At 41.4% G+C, this 12647-nt stretch overlaps 1 pseudogene; it reads right to left on the bottom strand.

Annotated features, from left to right (window-relative positions):
• Nucleotides 1-2579: 2579 nt before the first annotated feature.
• LOC116859468 lies at nucleotides 2580-12414 on the bottom strand (annotated as a pseudogene).
• Between the last annotated feature and the right edge of the window lie 233 nt (nucleotides 12415-12647).

Raw genomic sequence — 12647 nt, 5'->3', positions numbered from 1 at the left:
TTCTAATAATCAGTCTCTCAACCTTACTTACTCTTCTGTTGTGCTGGAGTCCTGTGAACTTTCCAGTGTAGTTCCCTAGCGCTGCCATGTGGTGTGCCCTCAGGTGGACCAAACTCCGGTGGGAGCTCAGCAGTTCTACCCCCAGACCTCCTATCTGAGGTTAGAAAGACCGGATCTTCCATCAGTTAACGTGTGTGTTCTTTGCAAGTGGTCAGCAGCACAAGGACCTCTTCCTATAGAATCCCTGCTGATCTTCCTGCTTGCCTACTTATTTTGTAAACCCCTAATTCTGGCTTTGCAGCTTTTACATTTCTGTTCTGTCTCTTTGGTTTGCAGACCAGACAATAAATCTCAAATCAGCTTAATCTCCACCCTCTCTCTCTGCTTAGTTCAAATTTCTGAGAGAGAAGTATCTTTGGCTACTGATCATGCAGTGGGATGGCTATTCTTGGGTTTCGAGTCTAAGTCTGTAGGTAGGTAGTGGTGCTGTTTATACAGACAAGGTGGGTGGCCTGAGGAGACAACCCCAAAGGTGTAAATAAATGACTAATACTTTTGCCCGTCTGTAGGGCATATACTCCCCTGTGGGCTCTTTCTTGTCATCTTTTGTGAAGCCCCTACCATCACTTGCCACTGGACCACCTCTACCATGAGACATAGCAATTGACTGACACTTCCATGCTCCCCTCCTGCTTAGAAAGAAGTAGTTCAGGGGTGTCTGGCTGACTCACTCAGTGGAACACATGACTCTTGTTCTCAGGCTCATGCATTCCAAGCACCATGTTGGGTGGAAATATGACCTAAAATCTTTAAAAAAAAAAAAAAAGATAGAAAGTAGTAGCTAGTAACATCAACATTCTTTACCCTTACAGAATACAGATCTTTGGAAGAAATCACGTACTAGGTTGCCAATTCATGAAAGAGTAGGGGGCAAACTAGAAAATCCTAGAGAGTGGGTCAAAATACCTGGGTTATAATCCCAGCCTGAATCACACTTTTAGCTTCTATGCCAAGAGCCGGGTGCCTTCCATAAGGCTACCGTAATGTTTCCTTATTCTTCAAGACCAGCTGGGTTGCTATGGAAACTTCTGTGTTGCCTATGCAACATAAATATTTGCTAAAACTATAGTCCTCAGCCAGCATTTGCTACAACACTAGCAAAACTGCTTGCAGCTGAGCAGTACTAGGAATCCCAGGACCAGGGCTGTAACCCTGAGGTATGTGTCACATTGGTTGAGCTGAAGGCATGCCAGAAGCTAACTTGGGGATAGCTTTCCCCCTCCCTTTGCTTGAATGTGCCTGTTGGCACTGCATCCATCTTGAAGAATGACAACTGGCAGATTGCCTCCCCATGCCCCACCCCCTTATTTTTCCTGTTTATTCAGCAAATGCCAAGAGAACTGTATAGGAAGATAGAACTCAAAATTAGATCCTAGAATAGATCTTTGAACTGAAGGATGAGAAGTCTGGAGCTCTGGTTCTCCATGGCATCTGTTTTCCGCTTCTTTGCCCAAGTCTTGGGCGAAGGGGTTCTAAATTCCAGCAATCAGGTTGAAAGTTTTGGCTGGCCAACCTATATGTAGGGCCCTTGGCTAAAATTTAGCTACTCTTCATAGGAAACAGAAGCCTGTGAGCCTCATGGTTAACTGCCAACCTGTTTATTAGTAGTAGCAGAGTTAGTATTTTACTGTGACACATGTCACTCCTGATCTTGTTCAGCTTGTTCCGTTTGGTTGAGATCATGGTACCTTGTAGTGTGGTGAAGCCATTCTGCGTGGAGACTAAGGAGGCAGAAGTAGATATGACCGTATGCACTTGGTTCGTGTTCAGCTTCAGTATACGACACAGGTTTCTAATTTCAGTTGACGCTTCTTCGATGCTGGAATTGTGACCATTTTCTGCTTGTCGGTCATTTTGTAATGTATATGCGAGAGAAAGTTTCAACGGCCAAGAGTCCAAAAGTTTGAGTTCCAAAGTCCAGTTCTTTTCTTCTGCCCTTCATCTCTATTTTAATAGTCATACTAAAAGTTGTCTGTATCGGTTTTTTTTTTTTTTTTTTTTGGCCATCACTGTATAAGTACATAACATGTGATATCCTTTTGTTTTTAATTTAATTTTTAATTTTTATTTTTTTAAAGATTTTATTTATTTATTTGACAGACAGAGATCACAAGTAGGCAGAGAGGCAGGCAGAGAGAGAGGGGGAAGCAGTCTCCCCACTGAGCAGGGAGCCCGATGCGGGGCTCGATCCCAGGACCCTGGGATCATGACCTGAGCCAAAAGCAGAGACTTTAACCCACTGAGCTACCCAGGCACCCTAATTTAGTTTTTTAAAGAAAAAGAATTTAATCTTTATTTACAGGTCACTGTACAATAGGAGATTCCACATAGAAATAAGAAACCCACTGAGAGGAGGAGCTTCCTACAGTTTGTACAGTTTTGAACTGGTCAAGTAGAGTTCCGTTGTAAAAAGTGCTACCATAACAAAACACACTGAGAAAGAGTCCTTACTAGAGAAATGGTAAGACAGACTTCTACCAGAGCATACCACAAATGACTTTCTGCCTCAGCTGTACAGTCTAGAAGTTAAAGGTCCCAGGAGCGCAGTCCTGAACTTGGAACATTCAGCCTTCAGAGGTCGTTTCTGGCACAACATTCTGATCTTCCTCTTCCTCTACAGGGAAATCCTTCTCCATCAAGTTTAGTGAAGCTTCTGTACACAGACTCATTTTCATGGTTTCGTAGAGCTGCAGTTTTGGCCAAACCTCCACATTCCTCAATCATTATACTAAGTTTCTCAGTTTGACCTAGTTTCTCAGCAGCCTGAAAGGTATTGGAAATAGCATGCAGAATAACCAGAATAATTTTGAGGTCTTTTGCAGTTAAGAGGTTCATCAGTGGCTCTGTTATGCCACATTGAATGAGGTATACAATCTCTTCAGCTGTCCTGCCACTTGTAGAGTTGGTCACAGCCCAGACAGCTTCCTTTTGGGTCTTAACGTCTGCCTTAGAGAGAAGACCAATGAGGAATGGGACCAATCTGTGATTCACAACTGGCTGGATCTGGTCCTGGTAACCAGCTGTGATGTTTGACATTGTCCAGGCAGCTTCCTTCTGAATATTAGTTTTGGGGTTTGTTAGCAGGCTGGGAAAGAAAGCAAGTGCTCCTGTGTCTAGTACACCCTGAGTCTGTTCATCTGTCCCAGTGACAATATTTCCTATGGCTCCCAGCGCAGGGTTCACAAGCTTCATAAGCTGGGGCACAAGTCTGTTCGTCTAGACCACCAGTAAGGTAGGAAATGGCCCAGCAGATATCTGCCAATACTTCTGGATCAACATGATGCAGGAGATGAACTAACGTAGGAAGAACATACCTGCTCAAACAGCATCTCACGGGGGTGCAGGATTCTTGTTGTGACAAAGGTTTGAAAGTGTCCAAGTAAGGTTAAGTAAGTAACCACATGCTAAAGATGACATGTCAGGAACTGTAAGGAGAGCCAATAGCGGGTCAACTGTACTGTACTTGACAACCAAGTCTCGAAAAACTGAACCTGCCATGTTTCCTAGAGCCCACACAGCTTGTTCACTGATGGGGGCATGGGGAGATGCCAACAGAGAAATGAATGCTGGGATAGCACCTCCATCTACTGCAGCCTCAGTCTGTTCTGATGTCCCGGAAGCAATGTCAGTGAGAGCCCAAGCGGATTCAAACTGCATGGAACTACAATCAGTTCTGCCCAAGGACACAAATTTTGGAATCAAACCAGCCCAGATTACGATGTCTACGGGGGGCTGTTTTTCCCTGGAAAGCAGTTTCCTAGCAGCTTGAGTAGCCTGAGGAGCTGGCTTTCCACATTGTTGCTATTTATGCCTTTGACAGTGTCATCAACAGACCATTCTACAGTGTCCTGGTTGTGGCAGCTTTCCTGCAGCGGGGGAGGAAGCATCATCGGGAAACGAGCTGGCGTTTCTCCTTTTCAGCATCTGGTCAACCTTCTTAGCTGTCCTCAGCTCCACGTTAACTTCTGTTCGGCGCCGCCTCATTTCTGCACTGTCTTTCCCCTTGTTCTTGAATCTGTTAAGGCGGGCAGCTGATGAGACAAAGGGAGAAAGCTATGCGGCTGGCTCAGGCTTCCCCAGGAGGCCTTCTGGGGTACACAAGCTGTGGGTCAGCTGCCCTCAAAACGTCCACCACGGATCACCCCAAAGACAGTGTCTGTCACATCCCTCTAAATCCCCTAAATAACGCAACACTCTAAGGTGGGTGTTGAATTATCATTCATGCCATTTTATAAATGAGGGCCCCGAGACTTAGGGAAGTCAAGATAACTCTTTTTTTAAAATATTTTATTTATTTGACAGAGATCACAAGTTGGCAGAGAGGCAGGCAGAGAAAGAGGAGGAAGCAGGCTCCCTGCAGAGCAGAGAGCCTAATTCGGGGCTCGATCCCAGGACCCTGGGATTATGATCTGAGCGGAAGGCAGAGGCTTTAACCCACTGAGCCACCCAGGTGCCCCTGAAGACAACTCTTTAGGATTAGACAACTCAGTTGTAGAACTATAATGCAAATCCAGATTTGTCTTATTCCAGTACCCTGATTATTAATGACTGTCCTATTTGCTGTTACATTATACCACCTGAATATTTGGAGCTTATAGGAACAATGAGGGGAGGCATAGCAGAGAAGAATAGTATTGGCAGTATGTGGACGGTATAAGCAAAATGGTGGTCAGTACCAGGGCAATTGTGGGCGATTTGGAATCATCGTTAGCACATGCGGTAAGACTTTTTAAACATTTTGAGTTGCCAGTTTTCACATATTTTAATACTATGTGGTTCCTACTGATAATCAGGAGGAAGTCAACTTTGAGTCATAGGAGGAAGGAGGGTCTGGTATGTTCGGACTCTGAAGCTTGAAGCTTGGTCTTGACGTCACAGTTGTTTTTCTCTGTAAACAACTTTACTGAGGTGTAGTTTACATACCAAAGCCTTGTCCATTTTAAACTTACAGTTCAGTTTTTTTTTTTTTTTAGTTAACTTAGAGGGTTGTACAACTATTTTCACAGTCTAATTTTCAATTTTAATCTCTCCCCCAAAAGAGACCCTATATCCATTAACAATAACTCCTAATTCTCCCATTCCCCAGGGAACTTCTAATCTGTTTTTTTTTTTTCTCTATGAATTTGTCCATTCTGGACTTTTCATGTAAATGGGATCGTACGATAAGTGTTCTTCTCTGACTGGCTTCTTCTGCTTACAAGGTTTCTGAGGTTTACCCATGTTGTAGCTTGAATCAGTACTTCCTACATGGAGTATCTGCACAGCATTGAAAGACAGAAGCATAAATGACTCATGGAAATCTTTTCCTCCACTCAAAAGGGAAAAACATTTTTTTAAAGATTTTATTTATTCGACAGAGAGCAAGGGAGCAGAAGCAGAGGGAGGGACAGAGGGAGAGGGAGAAACGCTGGGCACCCGACATGGGGCTTGGTCCCAGGTCCCTGGGATCGTGACCTGAGCTGAAGGCAGATGCTTAACCGACTGAGCCACCCAGGCGCCCCAGGGAAAACATTTTCCAAAACTAAAAGTGGTGTTGTAGAGGACACTAAAGACAGGATTTAAGACAAGTGAGAAATGAAAGGGTTAAAAGAAAATAAATGAACCTTTGCTTGTGAAACTGGAACTGATGAACTCAATAAAGAGAACGGTTGAAGTGTCTTCTTTAAGAGGTTGCAGGAACTAGAAGTACCGGGACAAAGCTATAATGCTGTGCAGAAGATAATAAACTACTTCTTAAAAATTAATGCAGAGTTTCAGAGGCGACACCATACCTGCTCGAGGGAAGATTATGAAGAGGAAGAAGAGATATATTAAGCTCTTCGTCTTTGGAGCCATCCCACTGAAAATCTTTCTGAGTTAGTTGGATTATTCATGATAGTAGCAAATACACCGAAAATTCCCTCAGATTGTATTAAAGCAGAAAAGAGGGAGGTTATACAACCATACTTGGGGAGATAAAAACTCAGTGTGTATGTGGGTTGGTGATGATTGGGTGAAGGTGATCAAAAGGTATAAACTTATAAACTTCAGGGGCTCTTGGGTGGCTCAGTCAGTTAAGCGACCGATCCTTGATTTGCACTCAGGTCATGTTCTCAGGGTCAAGTGATCAAGCCTCGCATAGGGCTCCATGCTCCATGCTCCGTGCAGAGTCTGCTTAATCCTCTCGTTCTGCTCGTGTCCCCATTTGTTCTCTCAAATAGATGAATACAATCTTTTTTTTTTTTTTTTTAAGTTATAGGAACGCCTGGGTGGCTCAGTGGGTTAAGCCTCTGCCTTTGGCTCAGGTCATGATCCCAGAGTCCTGGGATCGAGCCCCACATCCAGTTCTCTGCTCAGTGGGGAGCCTGCTTCCCCCTACCCCCTCTGCCTGCTTCTGTGCCTACTTGTGATCTCTCTCTCTCTTTCTGTCAAATAAATAAAAATAAAATCTTTTTAAAAAGGTATACATTTCCAGGTATAATAAATAAGTCCTAGGAATGTGATGTACAACATAGCGACTGTAGTTAATACTGTATTGTATATTGGAAAATTGCTAAGAGAATAGATCTTAAAAGTTCTCACTACAGGGAAAAAATTCTAGCTATGTGTAGTGATGGATGCCATAGACTTGTGATCACTGTGAGATGCGGAGAAATATTGAATCATGTATGACTGAAACTAGTATGTTATATTTAAATTATATCCTAATAGAAAACATATATATATATAAAAGAAGAAAAACGTGTTACTATAGGTAAACGAGAGATGCTGGAAGAATACTGGCATAAAGAACAAAGTAGGCTAGACGAAAAAGAAGACTGAGCTATGTCTATGAAGGAAAACTGGAAAATCTGAGAGTATTGAGCTAATAAGAAATGAATCCTGAATGTCTATGTGGAAATGTTACTGCTTTATTTGGTGGTGGGAAAAGATGATAAATATGTATAATATGTAAATAGCTTTGCTAATTAAAAACCTACAAGGACCAAACAAGATAATGACTGGGAAAACAGTTTGAAAAGTAGAAAGCGCTATGCAAATGCAGTTGCTGTTGTCATTAAGGTTTGCTCTTTAGTCTTCACATCATTCTCTCTGCGGCAAGCCATTCGCAGATGCTGTCTTAGTTCATGTTCTTGTCTTCCTGGGCGAAAAGGCATTTTGTTCTGCGACCTTCGGAATTTGGAGTTTTCCTGGGGTCACTGGCTTCCCTGTTGGGTTTTCAGTTGCTTATCCTACTTGTCTCAGCGTTCCCGATTTGCTAGATTCCCGTCTGGATGCAGTCATACTGGGCTCACTGTGCCTGGGCTCTCAATGTCCCCACCGCCAAAGGTTTGTGACCCGTAGTGTGGATTGGTACGTGCGAGGGGTCATGTGCATCGTGCCATTTCGTGTGCTGTTGACCTGACTCTTGGCCTTCCTTTGCTCCTCGTTTTTGTTAGTGGCGCCATCCTTGCCTCACTCATCCAGGCTCACAAACGTTTGAAGTTTTCCCCCTCGTCCCCCCAACCCCCATCGCTTAAAATATTTCTGGAGCAGCTGTTGTGTGCAAAGACCAGCAGTGCTGAAGATGGGAAGGTTGTAACTCACCATCCAGGCGGTCACAGTCAAATGTGAAATAAGGATGCCTACCTGAGTAATAATAATAGAAAGTTGGATACATGTTATAATGAAGTTGTCGGAAGAGGATGAACGAGCGCCTGGGTGGCTCAGTGGGCTAAGCGTCAGACTCTTGATTCTGGCTCAGGTCATGATCTCAGGGTCACGGGGTGGAGCCCGTCTAGGGCTCCGTGCTCACGAGGACATCTTGTTGAGGTTCTCTCCCTCCCCTCCGCCCACCCTATTCCCCCAACCCCTGCCTGCTCACAGGTGTGCTTGCTCTCTCAAATAAATTAATAAGACTTTCAAAAAGGGACAATTTTGGCAGTGAAAATGAAAAAGAAGTTTAACAGAGAAAGGCATATTTGAGCTGCATGTTTCCCCCCCTTTTGAAGGTGTATATTTCATACAGGAAGAGTCACCCTCTTTACAATTCAGTTAATGGACAATTCAGTTACTACATAAATCCCCCTTGATCCTTCATAACCAAACCTTGCCCATACTCCAAGCCCAACAACCACTCATCTGTTAGCAGTCTATGGTTTTGCCTCTTCCAGAATGTCATAAAAAAGGAACCATACATTGTATAGCATTTTTGTACTGGCTGTCATGCATTTGTGAGATTGGTCCATGTTGTTGACTCTATCAGTAGTTTATTCCTTTTTATTGCCATGTAACACTCCATTTTATGGATGTATCACATCCATCCATCCATCCATCCATCCATCCACAAGTTCAAGACATTCAGGTTGTTTCCACTTCAGAGTATACAGGTTTTCTGTGACAACACAATGTTTAATTTCACTTTGGTAAAATTTTAGGAGTAGGTTTGTTGGGGTGTATGGTAAGCTTTATGTTTAACTCTGTAAGACACTACCAAAGTGTCTTCCAAAAAGTGGCAGTGCCTAAGATTAACATATGAATGTTACTCAGTAATATTGGTTCTTTTTTTTTAATTATAGTATTCTAAGTAGTGTGTAGTCATATCTAAACGTGGTTTTAATTTTAATCTGCTTATTGTTAAATATGAAGACCTTTTCATATCTTTATTTGCCATGTGTATATCTTTTGTGGGATTTCTATTAAAATATATTGCCCATTTTTAATTACTTTGTTATTATTGAGTTTTTCTACTTACATATTTTTAATTGAGATATGGTTCGAATCCCATAAAATTCACTCTTTTCAAGTAAACAAATTATTGGGTTTTAGTACATTCATAAAATTATGCAGCCCTCACCACTATCTAATTTTGTTACCCCAAAGAGAGGTCCAGTAGTCATTAACAGTCAGTCTTCATTTCTTCTTCCCCCAGCCCCTGGCAACAACTAATGAATTTGCATACTCTGGATAGTTTGCATAAATTCAATTGTATAATATATAGCCCTTTGTGTCTGGCTTCTTTCACTCAGTATTTATTTATTTATTTATATTTATTCAAGGACTATCCGTTGTAGTAGGAACCTCATTCCTTTTATTATATATCCATTCATTGTATGGATATACTACATTTGCTGATCCATTCATCAGTTGACAGATCTTTGGGTTGTTTTCATTTCTTGGTTTTTATGAATAATCCTGCTATCAACTTTCATGTAAAGTGTATTGAATATATATGTTTTCAATTCTTTTGGATGTATACCTAGAACTGGAATTGCTGGATCATATGGTAACATATATTTTATATATGCTGGATACAACTCATTTATGAGACATATTATTCACATGTTTTTTCTGAGTCTTATGCTTTCTTTTCTATTTAAAAAAAATTTATTTGAGAGAGACTATGGAGAGGGGAGTTGTGGAGGGAGAGGGAGAGAGAAACTTAGGCAGACTCTGTGCTAAGTGCAGAGCCTGATGTGGGGCTCAATCCCACAACCTGGAGATCAAACCAAGAGTCAGACGATTAACCAACTATGCTACCCAAGCTCCCCTCTTTTTGTTATTTTTTTAAAAGATTTTATTTATTTATTAGAGATCACAAGTATGCAGAGAGGCAGGCAGAGAGAGAGAGGAGGGGGAAGCAGACTGCCTGCTGAGCGGAGAGCCTGATGGGGGGCTTGATCCCAGGACCTCAGCTGCGATCATGACCTGAGCCGAAGGCAGAGGCTTAACCCACTGAGCAACTCAGGCGCCCCTCTCTTTGTTATCTTAATAGTGGTTTTGAAGTTCTTAATTTGACATTTTTTTTACGGATCACATTTTGTCATGTTATGTGAAAAAATCTATCACTAAGCCAAGGTTGCATAGATGATGTTTCCATCTAGATCTTTTATAGTTTTAGGTTTAACATTTAAGTCTATGATTCAGTTTTTGTTAATTTTTGTGTACAATAGATGGATCAAGTTCATTTCTTTGCATATGGATATCCAAATATACACAGACCATTGTTTTTATTCTTTATCTTAATCAAATGGTTGTACTTGTGTGGGTCCATTTCTGGACTCTGTTCTGTCCCATCAATCTGTAGGTCTGTCCTTTTGCTAATACACTCTATGATTCCTGTAGCTGTATAGTAAGCTTTAAGATCAAGTAGGCTCATTCCAAATTTGTTCTTCAAAATTGTTTTGACTGTACTCGTTCCTTTCCCTTTCCATATGAATGTTTTCAAAGCCAACTTGTCTACTTGTACAAAAAATTCCTGCTTGGATTTTGATTGTAATTGCATTGAATTTGTAGATTAGTTTGGAGAGATTTGACCTTCAAACAGTATTGAGTTTCCCAATCCATCAATGTTGCATGTATTGCCATTTATTTAGGTCTTCTCTGACATTTGCCAACAATGTTTTGCAGGGTTCCCCCCTGCCCGCCGCATACATATCTTACACCTATTTTCCTAGATTAATTTAGACCAGTATTTTGTTTTTTTTGATGCTATTGTAAATTACATATTGCATTTCAATTTCCAGTTTTTCATTGCTAGCATAGTTTATTTTTACATGTTAACCTTGTATCCTGAGACCTTGCTAAATTCACTTGTTTTATTAGCTGTTTTGTATTCTTCTTGAGGCTTTCTACATAGATAATCGTGCCATCTGTAGATAAAGTTTTATTTCTCACTTTTGATTATGTGCATTTTAGGTGTTTTTTTAGCCTTCTACCTTTTGCCTTTTGCAGTGGCTAGTTTCTCCAGAAAATATGTTGAAAAGGAGTAGGAAGAGTGAACCTGCTTGCTGTGTTCCTCATCACTAAAGGCGGGCATTTAATCGCTTACCATTAAATATGAAAGCTATGGTTTTGTAGTTTCCTCAGGTTGAGGAAGTTCCCCTATAATCCTACTTTGCTAAGAGTTTTATCAGGAATGGATGTTGGACTTTGCCAAGGCTTTTCCTGCATTTACTGAGATCTAAGGGAGGTCTATGAGACACCTAGGTATCTTTTCAAGTTGCAGATTTTGATTGTTAGTGTGCGCTAGGGCCTGAGATTATACATCTTTGTTAAGCTCTGAGATGAAATTCGATGTTTTTGGCCAGGGACCACACTTTACATAACATGGCCGTCGGGTAGACACTAAACGGTTCTAAGAAAGTGACACGTGCAAGCAGAAATGTAGAGAATAAATTTTGTCATGAAGAACAGTGAAGGAAAGGATCAAGAATGAAAGAGGGACCAAGAGTTTGAAAATCTCCAGGATTAAGTTTGTCAAACGTGAAATTAGTCTCGGTTTTATAGCAGAAGTTACACTACTTATTTTGTACCTATTTGTGGTATTTGAAACCTCACATCTTACTATAAAACCACATATCCCTCACTGTCCAAGTCTGTTTCGTTTCCAAGTGTGGATTGTGATGCTTCAGATCAGAAAGGACACCACGTGATCTGCATGTATTTGGTTCTGGAGTTTTGAGTAGTGAGTAGTAGTGAGAGGCAAATCACGAGGGATCTCTGTCCGCATGGCGCGTGTGCATGCACACGCGCGCACACACATACCATAACCTGTTTGGGTTTTGAGTTTCCATCACTAGAGTTCTGACAGTGGAACACTTACTTACACATTTTTTCCCCACTACCAGCTCCATAGTCCTTTAGGGTTAGGATCATGTATTTATTCATCTTTGCGTTCTCAGCCTCTTGTATACCACTTGGTACTTAGTAGGTGCTCATTAAATATTCATTAAATTGTCACGGTGAGCTGGTGGGAGGAAAACAAATACAGACTACTTTATCAAGGGCTTTACTTGCAGAGGGAAGGAGAGTGATAATTTGGCAGGTGAGGAGGATTCAGGGCTGAAGGAAGATTTTTGTTTTGTTTTCTTATTTTTTCATTATTTTGAAGTCATACAGATTTGTGGTTAATTTTAGGCAGAGAAGAAAGACCCAGTAATGTGGAAGTTACTGAGGATGGAAGAGCAAACGAATAATTAATAGAGCAGTTTTCTGTAGCAGATAAAGAACACAAGTAGCTGGCTTAATCATGAAGGGGGAAGACACATTATTTTGACCCATTTTTCATTCAGTTGTGCAGAATCTTCATCACAAAACCATTCGGCCGTAGCCATCACTATGTTCCACTCTAATCAAGGACCCTGTTGCTTTTTACCTTTTTAATTCATCTCCTTCTCTATAATCATGTTTACTCGGAATCTTTTTTGCACATGACTGGTGGAGCTTTCTCCCAGAATCTTTCCCAGAAACAGCCCTCCTCCTGGAGAACCCATTATGAGGCTCCTCCTTTCTGATCTCTGATTTCAGCCTGGCATCTATCTCTAGGCCTTGAGATGAATGAGGATGTCGGGTTCGTACTGTTTTCTTCAGCCTCAGATTTCTGATGGGTTCCATTACCAAAGGTTAACGTGTGACTCTTGATTCTCTTGCTATGTTGGCATTTGACACACTGAAATGTGTTCCTATAATTCAAATGACAGTAATGCCTTCTATTTTCTAATCAGGGGGCAACGATTTCTGCCGAGGAGATTTTTTTTCTAAAAAATGATTTCAAAAGAATGCCATCAAGTGTGTAGCTCTATATGCGTGCATGTGCATACTTGCCTGTGTGGGTTTTATGTCACAGA

The sequence above is a fragment of the Lontra canadensis genome, unplaced genomic scaffold, assembly GCF_010015895.1.
Source record: "Lontra canadensis isolate GAN:19392208 unplaced genomic scaffold, GSC_riverotter_1.0 scaffold155, whole genome shotgun sequence".
Taxonomy (NCBI): Eukaryota; Metazoa; Chordata; class Mammalia; order Carnivora; family Mustelidae; genus Lontra; species Lontra canadensis.
The sequence above is the reverse complement of the archived record's forward strand: the minus strand, read 5'-3'. Positions and strand labels throughout refer to the sequence as shown.